This window comes from Sciurus carolinensis, assembly GCF_902686445.1.
Source record: "Sciurus carolinensis chromosome 14 unlocalized genomic scaffold, mSciCar1.2 scaffold_101_arrow_ctg1, whole genome shotgun sequence".
Lineage (NCBI taxonomy): Eukaryota > Metazoa > Chordata > Mammalia > Rodentia > Sciuridae > Sciurus > Sciurus carolinensis.
This window is the reverse complement of record NW_025920105.1, coordinates 2954126-2975035: the sequence shown is the minus strand read 5'-3', so window position 1 is coordinate 2975035 and position 20910 is coordinate 2954126.

Sequence of the window (20910 nt, the reverse complement as noted above, 5' to 3'; positions counted from 1 at the left end):
AATTCATTATAGAGAAATGAGGCACTACATTTTATTTCTATGGTTATGCACTATGTAGATTCATACCATTCATGTAATTATATATGTACATAGCTAAATGATGTCTGTCTCATTCCAACATCTTTCATACCCCTCCCCTCCACCTTTTCATTTCCCTCTATGTAATCTAATATTCCTCCATTCTTCTCTCATCCCCCTCACCCCTATTATGTATTATCATTCACTTATAAGAGAAACCATTCAGCCTTTTTTTTGTGTGATTGGCTTATTTCACTTAGCATGATATACTCCAATTCCATCCATTTATCTGCAAATGCCTTAATATTTTTTATGGCTGAATATTATTCCATTGTGTATATATAACACATTTTATTTATTCAGCTCTTGAAGGGCATTTAGTTTGGTTCCACAAACTAGCTATTGTGAATTGAGCTGCTATAAACATTGATGTGTCTGTTACTGTAGTATGCTAATTTGAAGTCCTTTGGGTATAAACCAAAGTGTAGGATAATGGGGTCAAAAGGTGGGTTCATTCCAAGTTTTCTGAGGAATCTCCATATTGCTTCCCAGAGTGTCTGCACCAATTTGTCACTCCAGCAGCAATGTATGAGTGTGATTTTTCCCCACATCCACATCAACATCTGTTATTGTTATTGTTATTGATAATAGTCATTCTAATTGGAGTAAGACAAAATATTACAACTGTTTTAATTTGCACATCTCTAACTACTAGAGGTGTTGAACACTTTTTCATGTATTTTATTAATTGCCTGTATATCTTCTTCTGTAAGTATCTGTCCAGCTCCTTGGCCTATTTATTGATTGGGTTCTTTGTATTTTTGGTGTAAAGTTTTGTAAGTTCTTTATAAATTGTGGAGATTACTGCTGTATCTGAAATGTGTGTTGAAAAGATTTTCCCCCACTCTGTAACCTCTCTTTTCACATGATTGATTGTATCCTGTGCTGAGGAAATCTTTTTAGTTTGAATCCATCCCATTTATTGATTCTTGCTTTGATTTTGTGTGCTTTGGGTGTGACATTAATGAAGTTTGATCCTAAGCCAATATGATGAAGATTCGAGCCAACTTTTTCTTCTATAGGTGCAGGGTTGCTGGTCTATTTCCTAAGTCTTGATTCATTATGAATTTTGTGCAGGGTGAGAAATAAAGGTTTAATTTCATTTTACTGCATATGAATTTCCAGTTTTCCCAGTACCATTTGTTGAATGTTTTGGACCCCTCTATATACTATTAGGTAGCTGTATTTTTGTGGGTTTGTCTCTGTGTCTTCTATACCATTTGTCTGCCTGACTATTTTGATGCCAATACTAGACCATTTTTGTTACTATTGCTCTGTATTATAGTTTACGTTATGGTTTATGATACCCTCTGCTTCAATCTTTCTGCTCAGAATTGCTTTCACTATTCTGGGTCATTTATGTTTCCAGATGAATGTCATGATTGCTTTCTTTATTTCTATGAGGAATGTCATTGGGATTTTATTTGGAGTTGTTTTGAATCTATTTGGCACCTTTGGAAGTATGGTCATTTTGACAATATTAATTCTGCCTATCCAAGAACATGGGAGATCTTTCCATCTTCTAAGGTTTTCATTAATTTCTTTCTTTAGTGTCCTGTAGTTTCCATTGTAGAGGTCTTTCACCTCTTCTGCTAGAATGATTCCCTAGTGTTTTTTTTTTTTTTGAGACTATTGTGAATGGAGTGGTTTTACTAATTTCTCTTTCAGAGACTACATCACTTATGAATGGAAATGTATTAAATTTCTGCACATTGTTTTTATATCCTGCTACTTTGCTGAATTAATTTACTAGTTCTAAAACTTTTCTGGAGGAGTTTTTGGATTCTATGAATATAGAATCATGTTATCAGAAAATAGTGATAGCTTGATTTCTTCTTTTTCTATTCATGTTCCTTTCATTTTTTTGGTCTGGCTCTGGCTAGTTTTTCAAGGATGATTTTGAATATAAGTGTTGAAAGAGGACATCCCTGCCTTGATCCAGTTTTTAGAGGGAATGCTTTCAGTTTTTCTCAAGAATGATGTTGTCTGTGGGCTTAGCATAGATAGTCTTTAAAATGTTGAGGTATATTTCTACTATCCCTATACTTTCTACTGTTTTGAGCATGAAGGGGTGCTGTATTTTATCAAATGCTTTTTCAGCACCTATTGAAATAATTATATGATTCTTAACTTTAAGTCTATTGATGTGATGAACTTTGTATTAATTTCCAGATGTTGAACCAACCTTCCATGCCTGATATAAACCTCACTTGGTCATGGTGAACTATCTTTTTAATATGTTTTTGTATGCAATTTGTCAGAAATTTTTAAAGAATTTTTGCATGTATGTTCATCAGGTATATTGGGCTAACTTTTTTTTTCCTTGATGTGTCTTTGTCTGGTTTTCGTATCAGAGTGATACTAGCTTCAAAGAATGAGTTTGGAAGGTTTCCCTCTTTTTCTATTTCCTAGAATACTTTGAGGAATATTTGTATTAGATCTTTTTTGAAAGTCTTATAGAATTTGGCTGAGAATTTATCTGGTCCTGGGCTCTCTTGGTTTGTAGGATTTTGATGGCTTCTTCTATTTTGGTGCTTGAAATTGATCTGTTTAAATTGTGTATTTCTTCCTGATTCAGTTTGGAAGAATCGTATGTTTATAAAAAATTGTCAATGTCTTCAATATTTTCTACTTTGTTGGAGTACATATTTTTAAAGTAGCTCCTGATTATATTATGTAATTCGATGGTGTCTGTCATGATATTTTCTTCTTATAATGAATTTGAGTGATTTGAGTTTTTTCTCTTCTCTTTGTTAGTGTAGCTAAGGGTTTATCTCTTTTGTTTACTTTTTCAAAAACTCAACATTTGTTTTTTCAATTTTATGAATTTTTTCTTTTGTTTCAGTTTCATTGACCTCAGTTCTGATTTTAATTATTTACTCTCTTCTACTTTTGTTATTGATCTGTTTTTCTTTTTCTAGGTCTTTGAGATGTAATGTTAGGTAATTTAGTTGTTGACTTTTTATTCTTTTAATGTATGAACTCAATGCAATGAACTTTCCTCTTAGTACTGCTTTCAGAGTGTTCCAGAGATTTTGATGTGTTGTTTTCTTTTACCTCTAAGAATTTTTTTTTATTTCTTTCCTGATGTCTTTTGTTATCATTGTATCATTCAATAGCATATTATTTAGCCTCCAGTTATAGGAGTAGTTTTTGTTTTTTATTTTATCATTGATTTATAATTGCATTCCATTATGATTTGATAGAACTCAAGGTAATATCTCTATTTTTTATATTTACTAATGGCTTCTTTATGGCATAGCATATGGTCTGTTTTGGAGAAGGATCCAGGAGCTGCTGAGAAGAAAGTGTATTTGCTCAACGATAGATGAAATACTCCATACTAGCCCATTAAGTATACATCATTAATTGTGTTATTTAATTCTATAGCTTCTTTGTTCAGTTTTGGTTTGGAGTATCTATCCAGTGGTGCGAGCATTGTGTTAAAGTCACACAGTATTACTGGGTTGTGATCTATTTGATTCAAATAGAGAAAGGTTTGTTTGATGTACATGAATGCATCATTGTTTGGGGCATAAATATTTAAAACTATTATGTCTTGCTGGTTTACTGTTCTCCTGAGAAGTATGAAATATCCTTTTTAATCCCTTCTGATTTAGATTTGAAGTCCACTTCATCTAATATAAGGATGGAAACCCCTGCATTTTTACTGAGTCCATGTGCATGGCACGTTTTTCCCCATCCTTTCATCTTTAGTTTTTGGATGCCTTTTTCTATGAGATAAGTCTCTTGAAGGCAGTGTATTGTTGGGTCTTTCTTTTTAATCCAATTTGCCAGTTTATGTCTTTTGATTAATGAGTTTAGGTAATTAACATTCAGGGTTACTATTGTGATATGGTTTGTATTCCTGGATATTTTGGCTTATTTTCAGTTGTTTACTTGAGTTGGTTTGTCATTTGATTGACTTTTCCTTTAGGGTAGTTTCTCCATTTGTAGATTTGTATTGTTGTTTTTCCCATCCTACTCTTGAAATAGTTTGCTGAACATGTTCTCCACTGCAGGCTTTCTATTTATATTTTTTTTTTAGCTTTTGTTTATGATGGAAAGATTTTATTTAATCATCAGACCTGAAGGTTAGTTTTGCTGGGTATAAGATTCTTGGCTGACATCCATGTTCTTTTATAGCTTGAAATATATTGCTCCAGAATTTTCTTGCTTTCAGTGTCTGGACTAAGAAATCTGCTGATATCTTTGTTGACTTCTTTTACATATAAAATCTGATGAATTTTCTCTCACAGACCTTAAAATCCTATCTTTATTTTGTATGGAAGTATTTTCATTATTATGTGTCTTGTAGATCTGTTCTAATTTTGTGCATTTGGCGTTCTGTAAGACTCTCATATTTGATTTTCCATTTCATTCTTCAGATTTGGGAATTTTTCTGGCATTATTTTATTGGAGGCATTGTTCATTTCTTTGGTTTCTATTTCAGTGCCTTCTTCAATCCTGATAATTCTTAAATTTGGTCTTTTAATGAAATCCCATAATTTCTGGAGGTTCCATTCATGATTTCTTACCATATTCCTAGTTTGGGCAACTTAATTTTCAAGATTAATTATTGTGGCTTCATTGTCTGAGATTCTGTCTTCCACGAGATCTAGCCTGTTAGTGATGCTCTCTATTGAATTTTTCATGGTTTCATTATTTCTTTTATTTCATATATTTCTTTTTCAGAATCTCATTCTCTTTATTGAAGTGCTCTTTTTATTTGTATATTTGCTCTTTTAACTCTTTATTGGAGTGATCATACATTGCATACATGCATTTGCTCTCTTATCTTTTCCTTCATGGATAACTTTAATTATGTAGATTCTAAACTCATTTTCTGTCATTTCTACTGCCATGTTGTCATTGGATTCTATCAAAATAGCATCTTGATTTGTTAGAGACAATTTCTTCCCCCTTTTTTTTTCAAGTTGTTCCTGTATCTTCCCCTCTAGCAGTGAAGATCTGAGGTATTTCAGTTTCCCCCCATAGGCTTATCATGACCCTGCAGGTTTCCAATAACTCACTTTTGAGAGAGAGATCAATATTAGCAGCATCCAATACAAACAATATGCAGTTCATTGTTTCTTAACCCAATACCCTGGATACTCTTTTATTCTTGTATTTTTTTTAAGTCACAGAACAAGAAGAACTTGATTATTATTTAGAAGTATACAAGAATCTTTTCTACCCCAGGAGGGGGAAACTGTTGCTATTTTTACTTTTGAATTTATTTCAAATAAATCAGTCCATTTAATAACTGGATTATTATGTTTTTCCTTAATTTTTATACTTCCCTTAAAAAGTCCAGTTTTCATAGTCAAATTAAAATGTAATAAACACTTCAAGAACTAATTGTTGCACTTATGAGCAGCTGACATAAAGTACACCATTTTTGCTGCAATAGAAATCTCTAGCTCTAAAAGGGTGTGCAGCCTATTCCCTATAAACTCCCTTTGTAAACCAAAATGTTTACCAAATAAGAGGCAGAAACCACTGTCTTAAGCCTCTGCAGGATTGGGAAAAAGGACATCCTTAGATGTTCTATGTTTACAAGTTCATTTCCAAACACTCACCTGGAACAGTGTGTTTGGCCCTTGCAGTCCTGCTGGACTCAGTGGAGTAATGGGATTAAGGCTGTTCCAGAAGCCTATGCTGGAGAGCAGTGGACTCAGGGTCAAAAGCAATCCATTTGGAAATAAAACACAAAAATATTTCTTGATAGAGATTCATCTCACTCTAGTGTAATTAACAGAGCAACCTAGTGGTTAGGTTTCCTTTCATGGACCAAGAAGCAGATGGCACCATCTTTGGAAAACTGGGAAATGTTATTTCTGCAAGACTGTGAACATTTTTTCTTCATTGCTAAAATTTTTAGCAACTTATAAAGGAAAGAGGTATTGATATTTGGTGGAAAACTCAAGTGTGTTGCAACTTTTGCCTGAAAGGTTTCTTAAATTACCTACCAAATTAAAGACAATTTAGTGTACAGGCCAAATGGGAACCCAGGAAGGAGCTTTCTTTCTTTCTTAATTGTTTTTCAATTGTAAACACTCTACTTAGGTTATAAACACACAAAGCACACATACATATTTCAAAATTAATTCTTTACACCTTTCATTATTGACTGGCCCTTTAATAGCTTAGAGTCTGCTGTTAAAATACCCTGTCACAGTTTCTTTAAAAGCTCTGAGCTGAATTTTCCAGATTTCACGCTGGATGTGGAATTTGTAAAAATTCCTGGCAATGGTGAGAGGTGTATGGGCCGATTCTTGTCAGGTTGGATGTAGAGGCAACATTTCTGAGTCTCTTAGGAGAGTGCCATGCTGGCATTCCCTTTTACATAGGCAGCAAGAGTCCTGGCCCACAAGCCAGAAAGGGGACAAGAAACAGGTTTCCCTTGCTGATAAATCTGCAAGGCTCTTATGCTCAGCAGAGGCACACTCCGCAGTCCAGGGTTTAATGAAGAATTCTCAAAGTCTAAAAAAATGGTCTACAGCATGGCAGGGTGGTGCACATGCCTGTAATCTCAGAAACCTGGGAGACTGAGGCAGAAGCATCACAAAATTGAGACAAACCTCTGAAATTTAGCAGGCCCCTAAGGAATTTAATGAGACCCTGTCTCAATACTACCACTACCACTACTACTACTACTACTACTACTACTACTACTATACTACTTCTACTAATAAAGATAACAATAATAATAATGAACAAGGGATGTAGCTCTCAGTGATAAAGTGTCCTGGGTTTAATGCTCAGTTAAAAAAATGGGACAGTTTTCAAAAGCCCAAAACACCTACTTTACTCACAAACAAGATCAGAAATACACACCTATTGCTTTCTAATCTTCTAAGTGATAATTAAGAGTTAGAATTAAATTTTTCATTGTCAAAAATCAGTACTCACAACTGTCTGGATGTAAGATGATGCACATTTCAGTCCAAGAGATAAATACCTCAGAATCCACTGCCTTGTGCAAGATTCTTGAAATGCCTTCTATAATGTATGCAAATAAACATTGTGAATTGACAACACCCACTCCTCTCACACATCTCTGTTCTCCCTAAGTACCCTGTGGTCTTAAAGGACTGTTTGGTTCATTTTAAAGGAAAGTTCCTATAAATTCTGCCTTGAGTTATCTCTGGAACAGTGTTAGCTTTTATAACGTCTCTCCATATGTTTGTGGAGCCAGGCAGGCAAGGCTGACCAAGGGAAAGTGGTAAAGAATGAAGCCACAAGCAAAACCCATGTAATCACTTCCTCTATCTGGAATGCTTGTTTTAACAAGTGGCCATAGGAAGCTTCTGATTCTGCAGACTGCCAAGGAAGGAAGCACCTGGACAATCACTTGCAAGGGAAAGGACCCTCTGACCAGGATCTCACATTTTTTCTCCAATCAATTTTCAAAGTAGTTACTGAGTCAACTAAAAAGCCCACATGTTGGCCAAACAAGGTGGGTTGGCCAGATGTGCCCACCTGGGCCCTTGCTCACAGCCCTTTTCCAGGATCATGCTCTCCAATGCCTTTTCTCTATTCCTTCTTTCCTTTGCCCATCAAAAAGCCACCTCCTCAAAGGAGACTCTCCTCATCTTCCCTCAATCAGATTGTCTTTCTCTCCCTGTTGTATCTTTATAACATAGTATAATAACTTTTCCCCTTAACATTGAGCATGTTTGACCTAATCTTATGTTAATCTGCATATCTTTCTGCTACATTTCTGTACTCTTTAAAAGACATCAGTTCATCTTTCTTCCTCCCGTAGTACTCAGGCCCTTGATACTTGATGGGCTAAAGCCACACACAACTCAAGGTGTGTCCCATCCCATCCTCTCACTCTTCACTAGCATCTCTTCTTGCAATGCACATGTTCACATTTGAACTCATCTTCATATTTCTACACCCACTCTTCTTAAAACTCTTCATCTTCCTGTCAACTGTACCATTTATGTCCTTCATGAACACTGGCTAAGTATACAAGTATGTTTCAGGTGCCACAGACGAGATTAAAACAAGAAGTGATCACTGTTCCCATTTCTCTGTCCATCATCCCACATTCCAGTTGCCAAGATGCATAATATCATGTCCTCTGAAATCTTCGGGAATTTGTGCTACTGTATTTCCCCTCATTTTCATTCCTTATGCATTTATCTCCTATCTTGTTACAGAAGGTATTCTACACAGTTACCTAACCCAATCCACCTGCTTCAGGTCCATGTTCCCCACTGGTTCTGCACAATTCCAATGAACTGTCACCTTAATACTGCACATTCATTCAAAAGCCACAGTTTTAGGGAGGAAAAAAGACAGCATCCTTAGCTTCAGTTTTAGGTTCCCCCTTAATCTGGTTTTGGGTACTCCCTAACTTCCCTTTGTGAGCATCACTTTGATTATCCTGAGCTCATCTAACATACACAGAGAGCCACAGAATTCCAAACTACCTGTCTTTCAACATTCAACCCATAACTTCTCTGACCACCCAGTCCCCAGTTTCCTGGACTCCAGATCCTTTCCAAGAGTGATCATATCCACTTCCATGGTTTTAACTGCACCTTGCATGTTGATGACTCCATAACTCCTCTTCATTCCCAAACAGCCTCTCCAGTTACAACTGGATACTTTTACCCAAATGTCCTAAAGTCTCCTCAAACTCAACATGGTTCCAAATGAATGCTCAACTCTTTACCCATGAGCTTATTCTGTCCCTTACCTTCTTCATACTCAACTTCTGGCTTTCTCCCAAACCCATTAGTCCCCATTTCTCATTGATGGCATTCCCTGATTCCCTCAGATCCATCTCCTCTGACCCTGTCCCACATCCTCACCGCAATTCACCTGGAATATTATGATAGCACCCTAACTGGATCTAGACTCTCCCTACCCAATCCATGCCTTCATGGTGATTTCAAATACAGTGTAGACTTGTGCCCCTTAGACACTGGCTACTGCCTTATCTCCTGTCACTCCCCTTCCCTTTTGATTTATTCTCCCATCTTACTTAGCTTATGCACCTCCCCAATGCACAGACCTTGTTTCTGTCTGTGTCTTGCCTGTAGCTGATCCCTGCCCACACACTCTCCTCATCCTGTCTACCAAAAAAATTCCTCCTGATTCTTTGATGCCTAGCCAAGTGTAGTCACACCCCCTCCACAAAGTCCTTACTTCTTTGAACTCCATTTAGCAAAGTTAATGCCACCTTCTTAGTGTTCCTTGGGTGCCTCAGTATTGCATCTGAGATGCTATATTAAGCTACTTGAGCTAAGTTATGGGTGCCTACCAGGAATTGTTTATCCATGTCTTTATACCAGCTCTAAGCACAGCAGCATACATGGGATAGGTGCTCATTTCTCAGGACAGGATGCAAATCCCATAATTCAGAGATAGGTCCCAGGACTGAAATCTATTAATTTTTACATTGTCGATACTTCTGTGACAGCAAGATTTGACCCTTATAGTGATGCCAATGTCAATGTCCCTATATTAAACATGCTTTTCTTGATAATCTTTCCATTCATATGGCAATAATGTTTTTTAATTAAAAAATAAGCAATAAATTATATTTGCCTAATAAATTTAAATTCAAATAATTATAAATTCAATGATTACATTTTTTAAAACACAGCATTCAAACTCTTAGTGCTTTTGGCCTATAAGACGGTTTGGCAGGTAAAAGGATAACACCCTTTACATTCCCAAATTCTCTCTCACAATGTTATAAAATAAAAAGAGAATATATCTTAAGTATAATCACATTTTTTCTTTTGTTCCAATCCATTGTTGATGTAAGTATGCAAACGCTAGAATCACAAAGACTGAAATGACTTCATTAACAGAGCAACATCCCAAAGTTAAGTCAACTCCTCAGACTCAAAAGAACAAAAACAAAGAATATTACCACTAGCAATTCTTTTTTCTGAAAATTTAGTTTTCAGCCTTATTTCTAGCTTCAAGAAAGATTTTAGATCAACTCAGGAAATCAGCAGTCATAAAATTCCATTCATTTTCTTCTGTTCAATGTGTTAACAAAGTCAGTCTAAAACGTGTTAACTCGGAATTTTTTCTCTCATCATCTGGCACTAATGCTTTTTAAAAGAAATCCTTTGGGCTGGGGATGTAGCTCAGTTGGTAGAGTGCTTGCCTTGCAAGTACAAGGCCCTGGGTTCAATCCCCAGCACCGCAAAAAAAAAAAAAAAAAAAAAAGTCCTAAAACAAATCCTTCAACAAAGACACCCCCCCAAAAAAATATAAAATTTGAAGAGAGAATTATCCATCTTTAAGTCAAATATTTCCTAATAAGTGACAGAAGGTGTGGTTGACTGCACTTTGCTGAGATTAGAAATGACCAAGACTCAAAATATTTTACTTCTGTATCTAGAAAATTAAGACACAGACTAAGAGGAGATGAAAACATAACCAGTGACGTGTCTTCAGTGGACATATTCACATAAAAGAGAAGCACCACGTATTTCAAATAAATGCTTTTCCCATGTTTGCAGAAGAAAAGCTAATTGCTAGTGGCCATGGGACATTCTAGGTCCCAAAAAATAAAATATGGGAGAAAGAGAGAAATTCATTCCAGTTCATGTTCAGAACAAGCTCAGGCACTCTATCATTAGCAAAGGTTCCCCAACTGAAGGCAAAATACTGCTTACCCAAAAAAAGGAGTGGGTGAAAAGTGGGAGAGGAGAGAGGAAAGTCACAGGATAGTCGATGTGGCAGTGTGGGGGAGAGAACCAGGAGCCATCCCATGGATTTGGGGAGCAAAGGAATCAGGCAAAAAGATGCCCAAAACAATGACTGCAGCCACACAATGCTTGGCACCACCTCCCCTGGTTCTTTGGGTGTCCCATGTTCCCTCCACCTCTGCTCCTGACTGACACTTGGGGTGTGACCCACCAGCAGAAGGCTGCCCTGGTCTTGGTGTCTGTCTGCTCCCCTTGCTAGGGCTCCTTCTGCTCTTCCTGCTCTTCTGATCACCCACTCATTCACAGTCTGGACATCTCCAAGGAGCTGGAAGCCCAGTTGCCACGGCCTCCTCATCCACTTCCTGTGGACAATACCCCTTCCTTCACTGCAGGAGGCAAGGGAGAAGTGCAGCTTATGCCCCCAGGTCCACCCCCGCAGAAGGGATCTTAGTGTCGCAGGGGACTTTCTGTCTCTTCCCCTCCTCTGCCTCAGGGAAAGAACCACCTCCCCTGTAGACCAAATCCGCAGCAAGTATGAAAAGCGGCAGCCAGAGATAATCCCCAGGAGGAGCAGGACAAACATCCATGCACTCTCTACCCAACCCATGGAAAAGCAACCTTGGATCTGCTTCTGACCCATTGGGTAACCAATATGGGGAGCCCCAGTGCTACACCTTCCCCCTCCACTTCCCCCTAGGCCTGAGCCCCAGCATTACTGATTGTGCCCCCTTTCCATGCACCCTCTGGCTCAGGGCAGCAGGCACAATGAACAGCATTGTCCACTCAGCAGCACAAGTGGGGCCATGTTCAAGGCAAGGAGCAATGCCTGACTGAGGCTGCAGGCAAGGCCTGGGTTCCCCCTCCTCCTGGACTGTCTCTGGATGTGCAAAGCTGAAGGGAGCTCAGGGGCCTCAGTGAATCACTGTGCTTGCATCGCCTTCTCCCCACACCAAGAATGGACACCTTCACCTGTTTCCCCAAGGACAGCGAGCCAGTGAGAGAAGAGACTTATATTGAAATGATCCAACCAAAGGCGTGGAATGCAATCCCTAGTTTAAAAAAAAGAGTGTCCAATGTAAAATCAATTTTGTTCTTTATCTTTGCAGTGGCATGCATGTGCAGTCTCTGCTATGTGGATGGTGGAGGCAGGAGGATCCCAAGTTCTAGTCCAGCATGTACAACATGGTAAGATCTGATCTCAAAACAAATACATGAAGGACTGGGTATGTAGATCTATGGTAGCATGAGTTCAATCCCTGTTTCTGCAAAGAATAATAACCATAAAATAATAAAACTAAAAATATAATAATTGCAACAAGAGAATTTGTATCAATATAAAACATTATAAAATAAAGAGTTCCAGTATCCAGGAATGCCAAAATATCAGAAAATACAATGTATGAAGAAGAGTAAAATAAATCCACCAAAGTGACCCATAAATAGCTAAGTGAACTAATAAAGACACTAAACAATTTTTAGAATACATGTTTCATATGTTCAAGATAGAAGATGTGATGGCCTTCTTATGTTAAAAATAAAATATAAAAATAAACCTCAAAAGATAAATATATAGTGTGTGTAGTGTGTGGCATTAATACCTGACTAGACATCACAGAAAGAAACTAAACTGAAATAGAGAAAACTGCAAAATATAATGTGAGTAGACAAAACATTTTTATGTAGAATGAAAGATAAACTGTAAAAAGAGACTACTTAAAAATAGAAATTTCTTAGATTTAAAAACATTCTAAACACAAACCACACACAAGGGCAAAATATGCACAAACAATACATTTACACATGACAGGTGAAGAACCTTCAAATCTCCATAAGGAATAAACCAATTAATGTACAATTTTTTTTAATTGGCAAAATATCTGAACAGATAATTCAAGGAAGAGATAAAAATGCAAATAAAAATTTTAAAAGATTCAATATTTTTGGACACTTGAAAAATGATATACCAGTATCAAACTATTATAATTAGTCCAACTTTTTCAGAAAATTATCTGGTGTATGATTTGGTAAAATTATTTGGACCATGTTTCTGTGTTGTACACAAAGTATATTTATTCTCATTCTCTAGAGTTGTGCATGAGTCAGGCCCACCAGAAAAACATACTGATTAGAAAATATAAGGTAATGATGATGATAATGGTAATGGTGATGGTCAGTGCTACTCTGATGTCTGATAAGTAGTGTTACAAAGCTAATAAGATAAAAAGCTATAATAAAATCATTTTTTCAATATCTCCAATAAAAATGTGACTATAAGTTAAATTTTAATTAAAAATGAGTTTAAATTTTCACTATTGAAAATGAAGAGACATATAAAAAATCCACTTATAAGATTATGAAGTTGACATAGTCATGTGTATGAATAAAATTTGAATGAAACTAGTGTATCAGACATTCAAAGGAAGTGGTGCAAGTTTAAAAAAATAGCTCCTGGTCTCAATATAATTTCATAAAATCTTGAACTTCCTTTCCAATTTATTTTATTTTTTTCCACATTTTTATTGGTGATATATAGTTATTTTGTTTTACATCTTTCTTTGATGTTTTCAGATGACCTATGGCAAGTAACTTAGTTACTTGTGCAATTTCTATTATTCACCAGTGAGTATGGTCTTCTACTTTTGGTAACAAATAAATTGTTAAATGTCTTCTTGATTAAGTCATTTATGTATTCACTTTAAGGAAATATGTTCAAATATATATTGAATGACACATTTTCTTCTGAACTTCTGTGCCTACACTCATAAAGGGCATTTCAATTTCAACCCATCCATAATTCACACTGAAACTTCTTCTGCCCCAAAGTAAATTTGGAAAGTGAAAGGTTTTCCCTATTTTATTGATTCATAATTTTGAATATCTAGTTTCTAAGTTAAAAACACAAAGTTACAATTTTCACTAATAAGAAAATGATATGTCCTAATTTTGTTATAAGCTAGAGAATGGAAGAGAGATGTTAAGGAAGCTATTCAACTAACAGTTCCAAAAGAACAGAGAAAACAGAGCAAAAAGAATTGCTCCTAACACCTCAGTGTACATTTCAACCCTCCATTCAAAGCCCTGGAAACATGAGCACCAAGGTGCTTTACATTCCCTACCAGTCAAAGAGCAGCAACTATTTTTACATTCCCAAACTTGTCCTATCCTCAACATTTCCTAACTTTTCATTGTCCTTCTGTTCTCATCTGGATCTGACATAGGTTCAATATGAGCAATATATGTTCTTCTCTATAAATTTCCATTATAAAATACTCTTGCCTTTTATAGCTGGAAGACAATTTCCCAAGTGCTTTTATCCATAATTCTGGTGACTTAGGGAGTGTGTCTCAGGATAAGTCCTTTTGTCTAGCATTTTTTATTTTCAATGAACTCTTTTAAAAATAATTCTCTCTGAGAGATCTCTTGGTTTCTAGAACTTTTATTCAGTGTCACTTTCTTAAAAAAATTATAGCCTACATGGTGTGTGTGGTGTGTGTTTTCTGCCCATTTTAAGTCCTAATAAATTGGAAATCATTTCTTCTTTTACATTTTTTCTTACACCAAATTGACAATTCCACCTAGTTTTTCCTGAAGAGATATTTTCTTAGTCATTTTGATAAGTGCATTCTTTTGTCATTGAACTTGCTTTCCAGACTACAGAAAAATAACATTATGTGCTGGGGTCCAGCCCTAGCAGGGGTCAGGGGTCCTAGGTGGATGGGAGTCCTAGGTGGATGGGAGGTGTCAGTGCAGTGGAGAAACAGCATGCAGAGACACCAAGTGTTCTGAGACAGTCTGTCCTTATTTTTCTACCAGTCTTTTTATAAATATTTTTCTTTAGTAATGATTATATCATTTTTTGTTAGTTTAAAACAAGGAAAACTTTCAAAAGTACAATCTATGCTTCTTCTCAAAGTACACATTCTCTCTGTATAACAGTCCAGACCAAAAATAAACTTATTTCCCAGCTAGATTAAAACAACTTCATTTCCCAACTAAACTAAAACAACCTTGTTTCCCAGCTAAACTGAGGGCACCATATTCTGCCAGCCTTTAACCTTCAGAACAAACAAGTTACTAGATTTTCTGAGAAGCCACTCCCAACATGAACTCTAGTGTTAAACATTGAAAAGTTTGTACTATTATTAAAGGGCAAAGAAATCAATTTATAATTAATATTTAGTCTATTTTAATTTATATAATGACAGACTACAATCTTATTCTGATTCTCAAAGAATAAGACTAAACATAGGAAAAGCAAAAATTATATTTATGACTGACTCAAATGTTTTTATTATGTAAAATATCTCTAGAATCAACTATTGAAACTAGAAAGGAACAAAGGTTAAACACTGCATCCAAGCTCAGAGGAATGCCTCTTTATCCATCTATTATAGTAATACTAAAGCAATCACAGTCTCCTTTAGAACAAGCACAGTCAAAATTGTTTATTTTCATATATTTATATATGTATTACTGCTAAGTTTATTGTGCACTATTTTGTGTTCCAATACAGTAAAACCTTCCCAATGTTTTCTTTCCAATAAGTTTCTAATGATATATTGATTATTAATATTAAAAAGCAACTACACATGGAGACATGCCACCCCTATGGTCCCCAAGAAGTAGGATGATCAACAGAACCATGTCAAGTGTTCAGTCCTCTATGCCAACAGTGTCAAGTGTTGGATTTTCTACTCCAACAGAGCCATGTCAAATATCAGAGTGGCAGGAAATAGATGACACATTTCCCCTTTTTTATTTTATTTTTATTTTTTAATTTGATGGTTTCAATTTGAGTATGTAGATTATGAATACTTTTCCAAATTAGACAGAGGATGACTGGAAAGACAAATAATATCAGAACACAAATATCCCTATTCCAAATTGAATAATAAATGTCAAAAAGGTGCTATTTCCAATTGTACTCTTGATGTTTTTATAAATTTCTAGTGCCAAATTACCAGCAGGGTACATTTGTAAATCAGCCTGAGATAAAAGCTTAATTTTATTTTGTAATGTATCAATATCAGGGGCTATATTGAAATTATTTCAAACTCCCTTTAAATGACTTTGTACTTGCTGCCATGAGGTTTCTTTCTCATCATGTTTTTAAGGTGTAAAACAAATCCACTCATAATTAGCATTACATCTAGTAGTCATTTGAGTTTATATTTTTTGAACTTCATTGATGATACAAAGAATAGTTTCCTCTATGGCATTGATGCATGTTTCTAAATTTTTTGTCTATCTTTTCCTAAATTGTTAAAGTCAATTTTTTTTAATACCACAGGTAACTTTACAAATGATGGCTGTTGTCCTATCAAAAAAACAGTATAGTTTTTTGTAAATGAGGGACTAAAACAATTAGTTAATATGTAATGAACACATTGTATAGAATAAGATTTCTTAGTTTTAGAAATATTTAAATAACCCAAAAATGATTAGCAAATTCACTAGCAGATCCATTATCCAGGATGTAGAGGAATAGTGGCTATGTCTGGGGAGGAGTCCTCCTTCTGCATAGAGGGCTCATAATGTTGAATCAGTCAATCAGGAATCCACAAGATAGAATCAGCCACTATTACAGCTTACTTTGGAGAACAACAGCTTGATAAACACATTCTTTCAGATTTTCTGCTTAAAAGATTTGTATATCTGGAAAATATAAACACTTTTAATATACAAAGAAGAGTAAGAGTACCAAAATTACATTAATATTTTATATTAACCAAGTTTTGTTTCTAAAAGAGAACTCAGACTACAACATAGTACAATATTTTAACATTTGTTGTTTAACCATAATTGTACAAGTTCCAATTTCTTAAGATTAATTGGTCTAAAAAATAAAATTTAATAGACACAATGTTAATAGCAAATCAGTGTTCCAAAGAAATTCTTGTCAGTTTAACATATAGATTAAAACTTAGTTTTATATCAGTACAGTAATATTTGACCCTAGGGAAAAACCTTAAATGGTTTTAACTGATGGTCTCACAAACATATAACCAACTTAGTTACACACAAACTTGTTGAAATTTGTCTTTACATATGCTGACTTTCTTAGCACTTACTTAGATCCTCATGTATTTCATCACATAAGCATTTTCTTACCCAGAAACATTTTTTCCCTTCTACTATATATATTTTCATACTTGGAACCTTTTATTTTCTCTTTTCTATCTGTTGACCCCTTTTGTTCACATTCTGAAACAACCCTTATAAATCTCTGAATTTAGATAAATTATTTTAATAAGATAAAATACTTTGTTGTTTACAGTACTCTATTTGAAATATAGTTGAAAATTTTGGAGCCCTTTGTATAGAATTGTACCTGTTAGGACTTAACTCTTAGTTACCTTGTTATTCATGATGACACAAAGCAATTTTTTAAGAAGTTAGCATTTTAACTTTGTAAATAAATCAAATGTACCTAACAAACATATTTGAGTAATCCCATACATGCCAAATCTAATTCACTCATCTTCTTGTAAAAACAAAAACCAAGGCATTAGACAAGTGTACTAACAGTATTTGCCATCTCTTTCTTGTTGAAGAAAAGTCCTAGAAAAAAATTGATGTTAGACATTTTATAAACAACATTTTATTAGTTTGACCACCTAGAGACTTGTGAATTAATTTCAAAGACATTTTACTCCTATTAGTTCACCCAATTTAAATTGAACCTTTTAAATCATGTGAATTAAAGTATTTGGATCCATTTTTTAAATTTTTAATTTTTTGTTTGCTTAATTTAAATATCATGTACATAAACAAAGACATCAGACAACAGGATATACACATAACACAAAAGCAAAGGTCTTGTAGTGTTTATCTCCATTGCAATGTAACAGATGTTCAAAAATAACTAGAGTTGGGTTAAAAAAATTGAACTGATCCACAAATCATTAATCTAGGTATGTAGGAACAAAATTGTGAGCTCAAAAAATACAGCATTTAAGGAAAACAAAACAAGAACCTTAGAAGAAAAAAATGATAATGACCTTTAATTATAGCATGAGACTGAGACAGAGAAAGGCAAAGAGAGGGGGTGCAAGGGAGGGAGAGAAAGAGAGTGAGAGCATAATTTAGTTCTGTGTTGCATCCCAGGAAAAGTTTAAAATGCACACTTTTTTTCTTTAGTCTCAGGTTGGTTCCTCACTGAGGCTACTGTAGTCTACATTTGCAGGGAATGGGAGCAGTAACAGAACAGGCCTATAACACAACATTAAATAATAACACATAAGTCCCCAATAAAATTTGTTATTTTTACAAATTTAAAATTACCATTGCAGACAAGTTTCATTTGGAGAACAGCAGTCTGATAAATTTTCTACTTTAAGGTCTTGTATACCTGGAAAACATAAACACATTTAATATACAAAGAATGACCATTTCACAATTACCTTAATACTTTTATATGACAAGTATTATTTATTCTTTCCAGATAATTATAGGATGGGTTAGTTTGAATTTTTTCTGGTGCCACAATGATTCCCCACCTCTGTAATTGTTCTATTAACTCTTTTAGTATAATTTGTAACATATCACTAAAGTAATGAGCAAGTAAACTATCATCCATGTAATGAATTATATACAAATATGGCAACTGTTGTCTAATAAGTTCAAGAGCCTAATCAACAAACTTTTGACATAATGTTTGACTATTTTTTATACCTTGAGGCAAAACCTTCCATTGATGTCATTGGTAAGATCTCTGTAGGTTTAAGGATGGTAAACCAAAAGCAAATCTTTTGCAGTCTTGAATTGCCAAAGGTACAGTTAAAAAACTATCTTGTAGAATAATAGCAATGGCTATTTCTTGGAATTGCCACAGCTCCTACTAAAGTGGCTGCGGGGGCATCCAGAATTCCATTCAGTGCTTGACAAAGATCCTCTGGAGGATGATTGCAAAGGCTCATCCTAAAAGGAATTGTCGGATGTTTTGCTCTGGAGCATGGTGTTTTTTCTGCTGTGTTTTTCTGATAATATATTACTCATTTCAGTCTGAACGGATTGCTTAAGGGGACGAGGGGAATACAACAAAAATTCCAGAAAATATTACCTACAATCTGAAAAACAATGTGTCTTTACCACTAACAAAATTAAAAATAATTTTGTAACTGTGCAATGAGTCCCTAAAAGCCTCTGGAGAAAATAGTTGTAGATCTGCCTTTGTCTCCAACAGGCTGGTTAAATTTTAATGATGGTTTTGTTTATGTGTGGTAGTAAGGTAAAAAAATAAGGTTTCACAACATTCCTTCCTTCCTACAAAGAATATGTCACCCCTATAAGAAATGTTGGCACACAATAACCATTGTGATCGCTGCCCTCCTGTTACCCTTAACTCAGCAATTTAGATATTAACCAGATGGACCTAGTAGAGATGGTCACATGAGATTACTTGTCTATCGCTTTAACCTTGAGAATAATAAGTATAGTCTTAGGTCACATAGAGTTTAGATATTAAGAAAATAAACATTGTATTAGCTCATCAACATAGTTAGATATTCTTAAAACAATTGTGATTAGGTAAGGATAATCTGTAAGGTTGTTGTTTTCTGCCTATGCTTTGGAAACTTCTTTAATATTAACCACAAGACTGCCATTATAACCTGAAGAGAAATGTATATAAACCCAGTCTTCCCCAGAATAAAGTGGGATTGATTGCACCAGAACTAGAGTCTGTGTCTTTCTTCCATCCATCACTGACGCTGTCTCCCCGTGCCCCATTTACCAGTGTGGAACTCATGGACTCCGGCTAGGGCTGGATCCCAGCAGGTGGCCACTTTGTCCACAAGAGAAACAATTCCCTTCAATAGATGTAAATGGTTTGGCCTGATTAGAAGAATCAAAATTTTGACCCACCTTTTTAATAAACTGAGAATAATTCTTTTCTTGCAAAGTTGCAGCCATGGCCATTCCTTGAATATGGGCAGGACTTCAATCCATGCAGGCCTTAAAAAAATCAGACAAAGTTCCTGTTCACCTTATAGGTCTAAGGAAGACTTGACAGGTTGGATTTGCATTTTCAAAAGCCAATTGTTTTAGTAGAATATCAGCTACCGCAGGATTAGTTATCGCTTTTTAAATATTTTCTTCCAATTTTGCCACAAATTCCTCATATGATTCCATGGCCGCCTGTTTAATATTACTGAGAAAACTAGTTTTAGTCTCAGAAGATGGTAATTGTTTCCAAACTATAATTGCAAATTTAGAAACTTCCTCTAATACAGTCTTAGGTACAGAAAGTTGTACCTAGGAGAAGAATAATCCTCAGTTAACTGTAACATAGATATAGTTGTTTGATCTAGAGTTTTTTTACAATCTGTTTTTTCTATTACAGTCTTAGATAATTCCTTGTATTCAGTTTTCCATAAGAAATATTGACCAGATGATAAACAAGAATGAGCAGTCTGTTGCCAATCAAAAGGTGTCATCCATTCACTTGAAATTATATCTAATAATTGTATTATGTATGGAGAAAAAAGAATATTGAGAACAAAAATAAATAATATAAAAATATAAAAAGGAAATCAAATAAAACAAAACTTGGTTTGTTGAAGTTCAAGCCTTTAACAAGAGTGACTTTCTAAAAATGAGACACTAAAATTACTAAAATCAGGAAAGAGAGGTTGTCACTACACACTTGTTAATAAAAATTTTAAGAAAAGGAATACTCTGAAAAATGTTTCTAATAAAGTAAAAAATAAAATGAAAGGTACAAAATTCCTAGGAAGATACACATACTGATAAGACAGAAGACATAGGAGGACAGACAAGATATAAAATACAGAACATGGACTGATAGCTTAAGATATTTTCTCAAACCCGTGTCCCAACTATTTTACTGGTGAATAAACAATCACAAAATAGAATTAATACTTTACAAAACCTTAAAAAAAAAAGAATGAAGAGAACTATATCCCAAATCAGTATATGGTAGTAACAGTTTAATTCCAAATTCAAAGACACCCCAAGAAAACTAAAAATACAGGTAAATGTTCTTAAATGTTTGACAAAATGTCTAAAAAAATACTAAACACAATGAACAACAAAACGCTTATAAGTGAAAGTCAAATGGAATTTATTTAGGAAAGAAAGATTCACAATCAATACAGTAACTTATTCTATGGAATGAATT